Below are 10,985 nucleotides of genomic sequence, written 5' to 3' on the forward strand. Positions count from 1 at the left end.
GTTTTCAAGTGATGTACAGCCATTGCTGTCACCTAACCAGGCTACCTGGGGCCAGAACTCGGGGATATTTAAGTGCAGTCAAAACAGCTATTCTTGTTTTCCTAGATAGGCACATGTTAGGAGCTAAAGGTCACAGAGTTTCTCCTGTAAATTTGCTAGAGACAACTCTGAGACACACTCCCACTGTGCCCTGACAGGAAGAGGGCGTAGCTATATATCCTCCTCCTCACCCCTCTTTCTGCTTTTTCCACTTTCACAGGCCAGCAATGTGAGAACACCTGCAGTCTGAGTTCAGACTCCATTTTAAAGCTACTTAAGTGCAGGTCCCCCCCTTGAGCAGGGGTTACATTCTGGGCCCCCACAGACATAAGTGAAATTGCGTATAGTGGGCAGCACCTCTAAGCACCCGTTAAATGCCTTCTCTTATGCTGTCTCTCCATTCCACACCAAAAATACTGTAGCAAAAAGGACCACAACTTGAATTGAAGCTCTGGGGCTGACAGGAGTCTGGAGAACTTGTGGGGAAACGGCGACTTCTGCTTTGCTACCCCAAACATCAGCTGTTAGGCTGGGAGGCTGAGCAGCCTAAAAAAAGCCCCACTGTGCTTCCAGTCTCTTCCGGGCTTCCTATGCCTTCAATGACGTCTTCTTTGGGCTCCGGGGAAGGTCTCCTCCCAAGCCACAAGAACTTTCCAGCTCTCGCTCACCATTTCTGGGTTTGAATTGAATTATTTAATAATTTCCTGGTGCCCCGTGTATACAGGGTCACACATGTGTAAGGGGTGGGGGGAGATGCCTGCATGTCATTGTAACCAAATTACCATTTTAAGCTTGCCTGAATAAAGCTTCTGTATCTGTTGCTCTTCAAGAAGTATTCTGGTTTTTTTTTAAAATAATTTTTATTAACTGGCCAATCACATCAAATTAAATCACATCACATAATTCCAAATTACAAAGCCAAATTTTTAAATTTTGTTGGGGGAACCCATACTTCAAGATCCAAAGGGGGATTCAAATCATCTTCTTATTACTGCGTTAATGTCCAAATCAGTCCCAATCAGTCCAGACAAAGTTCATAATTCTATCCAGTCTTATCTTGGTGTTTCCACATCATATCTTGTTCATATAATTTCTATTTTTCCTTTACGATCTCTTCTGTTAGTCTCCTTAAGCCGATAAGCAAAATAATAATCCTGTGTGGGTTTCCCGTTCCTCCACTAAGTCCAGATGGTTTCCATATATCTCCTTCGTAGATAGCATCGCTCTTTCCATCATGAATTTGGCATTTGTCGCTCTTAAGTCCCACCGAGGAGTTGATCCACGATATGTAAACAACTCTATTTCTCTCTTTCTCCTCCCAGACCCAAGAGCTCCAACAATGCCTCCCAAAATGGCGACGGCATTTTTAACTGCGTCATTCCAAAACTCTTAGCTTTCCAGCTTCATCTTGAAACATTACTTTGGTTCAAAAGTTTATCTCCACACAGCCTTAAATCCACAGCTGAAGTCCTTAGTTTCTGACTCATTAGGGGAGGGGATTCTTGTTAAATCACATAAAAAAAAGGAAGGCAGGTTTTTCCCCCCTCCCCCCTCAGTCACACCGTATCTTGACGTATCTTCTCATATTTTATTCTTGTCTTGTTATCAGAGATCTCTTCTGTCAGCAGTCTTTACTCCCCTTTTTCCTTGAAGCATGTGCAATTTATCTCGTCCAAATTGTTTCTTTTGAAGATGCTTGCAACTAGCGGCGCGAATCCGGGACGGCGTCCAGGAGTGCCGGAATCCCACAGGAGGGCTTTGTGCCTAGTGCCCCCACCCCCACAAATTCGGGGGTGGTATAGGGCACAGCAGGCAAGGGCCGTCCCCCCCACAATCCTGGGAGGGTTAAGGAGGCTAATTACCCCCATCATAGCCTCCAAATTACCTCGTGTGGGTCGGAGAGATGTTATTGTCAGCCATCTTCCGATGCGCCACCTAGTGGCCCCCTTCAAGAAGTATTCTGAGTGCGCAAATGTTATTTTTACCTTTTACATCCCTGCTTGTGTGATTATTGATTTACGGGGGGGGAAAGGGAAATCCCGTCTACCTTAAAGCGTCCTGGATTACTTAAACTAAAAGGCTAAAACTAGCCAATCTAAGCTTCACTTTTAAGCTGCAAAAGGGATGGCACTCTGCTGAACTCACACACATGAGGAAATCAGAATAATATCCAATACCCCCTCCTAGTATCTAATAACACCCCAACAAGAACACTTGCTTTTGTATCTGGGGTGATGCCTATACTTGTTGCCTCTCCTTCAGGGTAAATAGTACACAGCTCATGAACAGATTATGATGGGCACGGCTGGCTCCAAGTTTGAGGAGGAAGCATTTACTCTTCATCAGTGATCAGCCCTTTTATTTTTTTTTTTTTAAATAATATTTATTAAAATTTTTCAAAAATACAAAAAATATCACTTTACGGGACTCCCCCCTTCCCCCACCCCTACCATATTCCCCTTTCATATTGTTGGCCAAACAAGTTCCCCATTCAAATTGAAACTTAATTTGTTTTACAGTAAAAAAAAGAAAAAAAAAACCCAGTGTTCTTTCCCCAAGACCCACCCCATGTCATTCCACAATTTCCATTTTTTAATAAAAGAAGCACCCCAGATAATAGAAACAGAAAAGGTAGAGAATAAAAAAAATATAATGAATAATAGACCAATTCAGCAAAAAATAACCAAGTTGGCAAGCCTTTGGAGTTTTAGTTCTCCCCCCCCTGTCCCCGGTTTAATTTCCCCCTGACCATCAACCCCTGGTGTCTGCCTGGAATTCTTAAGACCATAAATCACAACTTTTCCCCAACTCCTTGCTGGCTTTTTCTTTTTTAAAATTAAAAATAAATTTTTTTGAAAATCAAAATTATTATTATTATCATTATTTTTCAAAACTTTAACTTCAGTCTTTAATAAAACTGTAATAGAACTCCCTCCATTGTTCTTTCCAGGTTGTAGTCTGATTTCCCTTTGTTCCGCTGCTAAAACGTTGTAGTTCGAAAGTTTGGTAAGTCTGCAGGGATGGTTGTTATTCAGGGGCAAAACCTTACGTTCAGTCCCTTCCTTTCTTCAATAGAAAAATCTATTGTCTCCTTTAAAAAAACAAAAAAGAAAACACCCTGAAGACGAGATGTTATTTCCGTTTTGCAGCTTTCCCAGAAGATAACCAGTCCTGTAAAGTTCCATTGGTGTTTTTCCACTTTCCCAATCCTTGTAATGTCCCGAAACTCCTCAAGGGGGATTGTTGTATCTTTGTTTCCTCTAATCCAAAAGTCAATTTGTTATCCATATTCGCCATTTTGTATCCAAATTTTAACAAGTTGTAGCAAATTGTATCAAATTTAACCAGCCAAGTTCTCATAATAAAATCCACTCCGCTTTTCGACTTTGACAGCTATTTTGACAGCTGTCAAGATCTCCGACTCCTTTCACCAGGCTCTCTCTTCAGTTACCCCGGTTCCCAGGGGGGGGGGTTGCGTTTCCCTTCTCCAGTTCCTCCTCCAGCACAGTTCTTGTAGTTCCCCATCGTGAAATTTTGGATTTTTATCAGCAATGCAAGCCTTTTTGGGTCTTGGTTTCCCCGTCCTTGTTTTGGAAAGTTTACAATAGGGAGGGGGCTGACTTCCTTTTTGGATCCCCCCCGCTCGTATCCAATTCGAAAAAAAAATTTTTTTTTTTTCCTCCTTTTGAACCCGATTTCCAAATTTACTCACGGGTTGTTGTTGAAAAGTCCGAATTTTCAATGGAAGAAGTCAGCGCTCTCCGCCGAATGGCATGCGGCTTCGCTCAGCAGGGGAAGCAGAGAACTCAAGGCACCACGCTTCTCCCCGGCACCCGATCCGTAGCCTTTAAAAAGGCTCCTTCACGAGTCGGGAGGGCGCTAACGGTGCAAGCCGAGTCTCCATGTCCACGGCCTCCGTGGCCGTGGTTTCTAAGGGTCCCCGCATCGCCGGTGCGGTAGAACCCAGCCCCTGCCGAGCAGACTCCCTCCGGAGCTCGGAGGGAGTCCGCCATTCGGCGATGGCGCCAACCCGGAAGTCCTCAGTGATCAGCCCTTTTAAAAGAGGGGAGAAATGAAAATGAATTTTATTTATTTCATTAAATTTATAGACTGCTTGATTGTAATTAAAACACACACCTCACAATGGTTTCATATCAGAAACTGTGAGAGGGCTTTCTGGCCTTTAGGTACTATGTTAAAGGTAAAGGTAAAGGACCCCTGGACTGTTAAGTCCAGTCAAAGGCGACTATGGGGTTGTGGCGCTCATCTCGCTTTCAGGCTGAGGGAGCCGGTGTTTGTCCACAGACAGCTTTCCGGGTCATGTAGCCAGCATGACTAAACCACTACTGGTGCAGCGGAATACCATGACAGAAGCCAGAGCACACAGAAACACCATTTACCTATTTATCTACTTGCACTGGTGTGCTTTCGAACTGCTAGCTTGGCAGGAGCTGGGACAGAGCAACGGGAGCTCATAAATGATGTGGAGGATTGCTAAGTAGTACTGTCATTCGCTTCTGAGCTACTTTGCGATGTGATAGTATCAGAAGCTGTTAATTGGCCCATTAGTAAACTTTATGCTCACTTAAATTTGAGATCTTTTAAATGAATCGTTAATTGTTGAGTTGTTAAGTGTTTAAGGCTACTAGCCAGCTTTGACACATGGCTGGGACCACTCACCTGAAATTTCTATCAACAGGTGGATAGTTACAAACAGAATATTTCTATACTTAGAGCTCATCAATTGTTCGTTCCAGTTCCGGGGTTAAAAACTCCAACCAGTAAACAAACTTAAAAAGCATGCATTTGTAACAAATGCTAGCAATATTCTTGCTCATGTATTGATTGAACACTGGTTAATTTTTAAAGCTTCCAATTTCTCTATCAGAAGGGTCAGAGATAAGAACTGTCACTGGTCTACAGTGGCTCACTTCCTTTTGTTTTCCATTATCACTGATTTGCATGTAAGAAAGTGTTTCCTCAGACCTTTCTGTTTGTCCAATTAATTAAATGTTTGCAAAGCCCTCAGTAAAGAAGATTCAAAGAAAGCAGGTAGCAGTCCCTGCCTTGCTTCCTTCCTAACAGCACTGATAAGAACCAGTGAAGAAAGAGAGGCTTGCATGCCCTGAGAAGAAAGGGAGGCCTGTAGCTCACATGAACAGGAAACCCACAGCCAACAGCTCTTCATACTTGCCTAATAATACTTAGTAGTTTATATACTGCTTCACCTAAAAAATAATTAAAAAGGTAAAGGACTCCTGGACGGTTAAGTCTAGTCAAAGGCGACTATGGGGTGCTCATCTCGCTTTCAGGCCAAGGGAAACAGTGTTTGTCCACAGACAGCTCTCCGGGTCATGTGGCCAGCACGACTAAACCGCTTCTGGCACAATGGGACACTGTGATGGAAGCCAGAGCACACGGAAACACCGCTTACCTTCCTGCCGCAACTGTACCTATTTATCTACTTGCACTGGCATGCTTTCGAACAGATTTGAACCGCTGACCTTCCGATCGGCAAGCCCAAGAGGCTCAGTGGTTTAGAACACAGTGCCATCCACATCCTCACACAGCTTCACCTACATGGCTGTTTGATAGGGGATACTAAACCAACCCTATTTACCGCTTTGCCAACCACCATGACCAAAGGCTCTTACCTTTCCATCTACCCCTCCCTTCACAGCTCACCCCAAGTGCCCTTTTAAAAGAGGGGGAGCTGCTTCACAGAGAATTGGTGTGTGGAATGCCTCCCTGCCTCCACTAAACCTTGCTGTAGGCGTGTTCAAGCTGTTAAACCGTTCACATAGGCAGTCTGCCACTCACACTGCTTCCTTCCTCACCTACCTGCCATTTGTCATGCTGCAGTTGGTGTGGCCACCAATAGGCAGCTATGTGATCTGCGGCATGATGACAGCACTACAATTTTATTTCCATAGGAAGATATTGACGTACGTGGCAATTTACAGAATATATAACAACACATCTACTACAGCCCTGTGGGATGGGCCACTCTTATTTCCAAGTGTCAAGACTTAGTAGATAATTTGGGGCATTGGAATTAGGAGAGATGAGTTAAAGTCTGTCCTGCCTGGGTAGCTGCCTCTTTCTCTCTCTATGCCCTAATAGTAAAACAGAAATATTAATCAATGGTCTGCATAGAGTTGCTCTGAGGATGGTTACAATTAAGTTCAGTAAAGTGGTCTGTGTATTAAGAAAAGTGCAGTCAAAGGTGTCAATAACTCTAGAACATGCTCATTGCACAACTGCATACTGGTTTTCATCCTCTGACATGGGTACAGTACCACAGAAAAATCCAGACAAACATCTGCCCTGGGTGATTTTAGGTACAAGGTATCCAGGGAGCAGATTGGACCAGAGAGTTTATAGGCTCCCTTCTAAATATATATGAATTATAGAACTTGGCAGAGCAACAACAATGGCTGTCATAATGGGCCTCTAAAATGTCAGGCTGCCTCTGAAGCAGCACTGCTTCAATGTTCCAAGGAAACAGGAGCCATCACTCATCTCCCAACTCTTGCAGGAAGCATTGATGCAACCCAAAGTTCAAATTGCTACTGTTATTCCGCAGATGTTGGCAACCTACAGTAGCTATTAGCACCGACAAAAGGAAAAATAAGGTACTTAGAAGAAGAAAGGAGAAAGTCAGGTCAACCTATGATTTTGTTTGCTGTTTTGCTGAAGCAGTTGCCACTGTAGGAGAGATACATTTTATGCCTGACAGCTGGATTTTAATTTTTTTATCAATATTGCAAACCACTCAGAACTTTATTATGTGGTTAAATGTAAATATAAATATAAAATCAATTTGGTCATGTCCACAGAATGGAAGATGGCAGGATCCCCAAGGCCGTGCTCTGCACTGCTTCAGGCATCAGGCCCATTGGCAGACCAATTTTGTATTACAAAGATGCCTGCAAATGAGACACAAAAGCTGGCAACATCAGCCCCACCGTTTGGGAATCCCTGGGAGAAGGCCGCAGTGCCTGGAAACAGACAGATGGGTCATGTACCCACAGCAATGACCAGAGGAGAAATTACTGCTGGGAGGAGCGCAGAGAGAGGAAATGTCATGCTATGCCTGCATCAGTACAACTGGTTACCTTCATCTCCTCCATTGTCTCCCGAGATAGATGGATGCTAGTGATGAGAACTGCTGACATACATTGTTTGAACAAAGCCTCACACGCAGCTCTTTGCACTAAAACTAAAGAGCATAATTGTACACAAATCCCCCAAATTATATAAACTGGCCTCCCATAATTTGGTATCCTCCTGATGTTTTGGACCACCACACCCATCAGTCCAGAATATTGGCCACATTGGTTAGAGCTGATGGGATTGCTAATCCAGAACACCTGGAAGGCTGATCTAAAATGCCTGGGCAAATAGGAAGGTGCCAAAGGTTGTTTGACGGTCCTGCAACAGTTTTATCCTGTGTATTGTATTCACATTACCATAGGCAAGTGTCCCTTGCTTTCCAATTATCTTTTATTCTCTCCCATTGAGCCTCAACTATATGCATACGCCCCTTCTCAATCTACTGCATACTGGTATATTTGCTGAAGTGGGCTGTCACTAAAGCTAAACTAGTCTCTAGGGGCCACAGCATACTGTGTGTGCTCTTCCTGGAGAATCTACTCTCATGTATCTTGTTGCAAAGCGTTTTAAAATTCTGAAAAAACAAAAACAAACATTTGCATTGAAGGACCACGGTGCATTGTTATTGCTTTGCACAGTGAATGTGAGGCTTTAGAATATGAACACAGAACTGCTTGTTTGATGCCCAAACTTTGATTCCTAGAGCATGTTTGCCTTAAAATTGTTGTTTGCAATTAGGTAGTTTAATCTCTCGGCCCTTCAGTCTATCCTGGGAACTGTGCATCCTAATTTTATTGGGTAACAGAAGACAGGTGCATATATCAGATTGACCTAATGGAGTGCTGTGGTTTTGTTCTGGTACACTAATGTTGCTTTGACTGATCAGTGATGACATGTTTCTGAGGGAACAGAACAATTAATGGCAAGTGACTACTTGCTGTTGTCAGACACTACTTGTTGTTGCAAAGGGACAAAGGGCAGCTTTGTTATGTCATGGTATTGATGTGGATTGTAGAACGCACGCTCAGTGAAGTGCCGCTGTCATTTTAGCTCTGACTTCTGAGACATCTATGCCTGGTCAAACTAATGCCTTCTAAACTAAGGAAGGACAGAGCTGCTGCAGCATTCAGGGAAGTCACCTGCTTAGCTCATGTCAAGGCATCATCCTGAGTTTTGTTCTCCTTGGTTATATAATGACAATGGATTATGACTGCAATCCTTCTTTTCTACAGATCCAGCTATGGTGCATATTCAAGTAAAAAAAAACCCAAACCCCTTTCAGTTTACCATGCTGTTTAATATGCTAATAAGGCCTGTGCTCTTAAAGATACAACTTCAGTGACTTCTTCTTCTCTGCCTGCCACAGCTGGTTCATTGGGTGGCAGCAGCAGGGGATCGTGTGGGATCCCATGCCCTGCAGTCTCAGTGGCTAATTTCTGCATGTTGCGTGGTTGTTGAAGGCATAGGAGGAGGCCTAGCTGGGAGTTTTAAGGCAAGCCGAAGGCTGCATTCAGCTAGGCTTTAGTCAGTAGGCCCATTGAAATTCAATGCTCCAAGTTAGTCATGTCAGCTCCGAGTAGGACTTTTTCAAAGCAGAGGTTGCCAGTATCTTTGGGTCAATGTGCACATTTAGATTTTCGAGGATGTGCTGTGGGCAAAATGGCTCCCATGAAGTGTGTGGCAGAAAACAAAATGGCTGCCTCATCAAAAAGAACAGATAAAGACACAAAATGTAGATGAACTGGGATAAACGCCTTCCCATGTGTACTCCTGTGCAAGATCACAGAGTCCAAAAAACACAGGTTTTTCAGGGGTGTGCTCTCATGGCACCCGAAAACATGTGTTTGGGGGCATCATGAGAGATTGCAGCCCTGAAAAAGCACTTGGGGGGCAAATCACACATTATCCTGAAGCCCAAAACTGATGTACTCTCATGGGAAGAAACAGGATGTCCCAGTTTTCCCAGAACACTTGTGGGGTATGGCACAAGGTGCCTGATTTAGTCCTTTAGCAGCTCCAGATAAAAATGTTCCCAGCTGACTGATGGTAGGAAATAATTTTGCCCGAAACCTTAGAGAGCAGCTGCCAAATCAAAAAAGACAATACTGAGTTATATGGACCAATGGACTGACTCCTAATGGGGCAGATTCAGAGATTCACCGACTGCTCCTTACAATGAGCTTTGATTAGACTTTGTGAACCAAAGTTAAGAGCCCAGCTTAACGACTGAGGCCACTTTCACATGATACATTCAAAACACGATGACACCACTTTAAACAGCCATGGCGCCCCCTAAAGAAACCTGGCATCTGTAGTTCATTAAGGGTACCGAGAGCTGTTAGGAAACCTTATTTGCCTCACAGAGCTACAATTTCCAGAGTTCCCTGTGAAGAGCGATTGTTAAACACTGACGAAGGGACTAGGGCTCTCCTAACAACTATCAACACCCTTAAGAAACTGCAGCCCTCAGGATTCTTTTGGGAGAAGCCACGACTGCTTAAGGTGGTATCAAGAGTGCTTTAAATGCATGATGGGAATGCAGCCTGAGATTTCATTCGGCAATCTTGGACAAACTCACTCGCACATATTAAAAGCAGCCCTAGAATGTAATCTAGCATTTCCTGCTTCAGGCTTCGAGCAGAGGGTAAAAAAGACAGAGCCATAATTGTTATTTCCCTCTGTAAATACATGAGAGGCTCGGTGATGCTATGGTGATGGAAGCTACAAATATATAGATAAGGAGAGATTATGACTCCCAGACATTTGCAAAAATAAAACCCATTCATCCTTTTTATTTTAAAAAAGGGCAGAATTGGGAGAAGCGTAGAGTGAGCCTCATCTTGGCCTACAGCAGCTTCTACAATTGTAGAGTTGGAAGGGACCTGGAAGGTCATCTAGCCCAACCCCCTGAAATGCAGGAGTCACAGCTGAAGAATTCCTGACAACTTGCTTAACTTGTCCAAGCTCAGAGTAAGCCATATACTTTTCCTATCATTCCATCTAAAGGCAGAGACGAGGAACCTGTGACATTTCAGATGTGGCCCAAGTCAGTATGGTCAATGGTCAGGAATGATAGGAGGGGCACAAATTCCTCTCCTCAATCTAAGGCCAGGAGTTTATGGCCATCCTTGGAAAACACACATGTATCCATTTCCCCTGCATAAGACAGTTACTAGAAAAAGCCTCATGGTGGCATTCCGTTCTAATACTGTGTTTTTTTCCTTCCTGAGAAAAGTGTATGCAGGAATATGATAGCAATTCTCCCAAATCAGACGAGATTGGCAGGAAAGTTCAAGCTCTTTCTCCAAAGTGTTCAAGTATGCCTTCTAAACTAGCATGCCTGTTGTGTGTACCATTTTGTGCATACAAAATATTTAAGGACTGTGTGACACCTAAGCCCATTTGTGCACGTATGCCCATATCCTCCAAGAATATAAATACAGTGGTACCTCAGGTTACATACGCTTCAGGTTACAGACTCCGCTAACCCAGAAATATTACCTCAGGTTAAGAACTTTGCTTCAGGATGAGAACAGAAATCATGCAGTGGTGGCGCAGCGGCAGCGGGAGGCCCCATTAGCTAAAGTGGTGCTTCAGGTTAAGAACAGTTTCAGGTTAAGAACAGACCTCCAGAATGAATTAAGTTCTTAACCCGAGGTACCACTGTACAACTATTTATTATGGAAAGCTGTTGGTTCAGTATACATTGGCACACCTCTTACAATCCTGTAACCAAATTTTTCATGATGGTTCCCAAGATCAAAGAGCAGGTTTTCATCCGTGTTCAGATACAATTGGATTGAAGCAGGCATACTGACTTTGGATCAACT

The sequence above is a fragment of the Podarcis filfolensis genome, assembly GCF_964270895.1.
Source record: "Podarcis filfolensis genome assembly, chromosome: 2".
NCBI lineage: Eukaryota > Metazoa > Chordata > Lepidosauria > Squamata > Lacertidae > Podarcis > Podarcis filfolensis.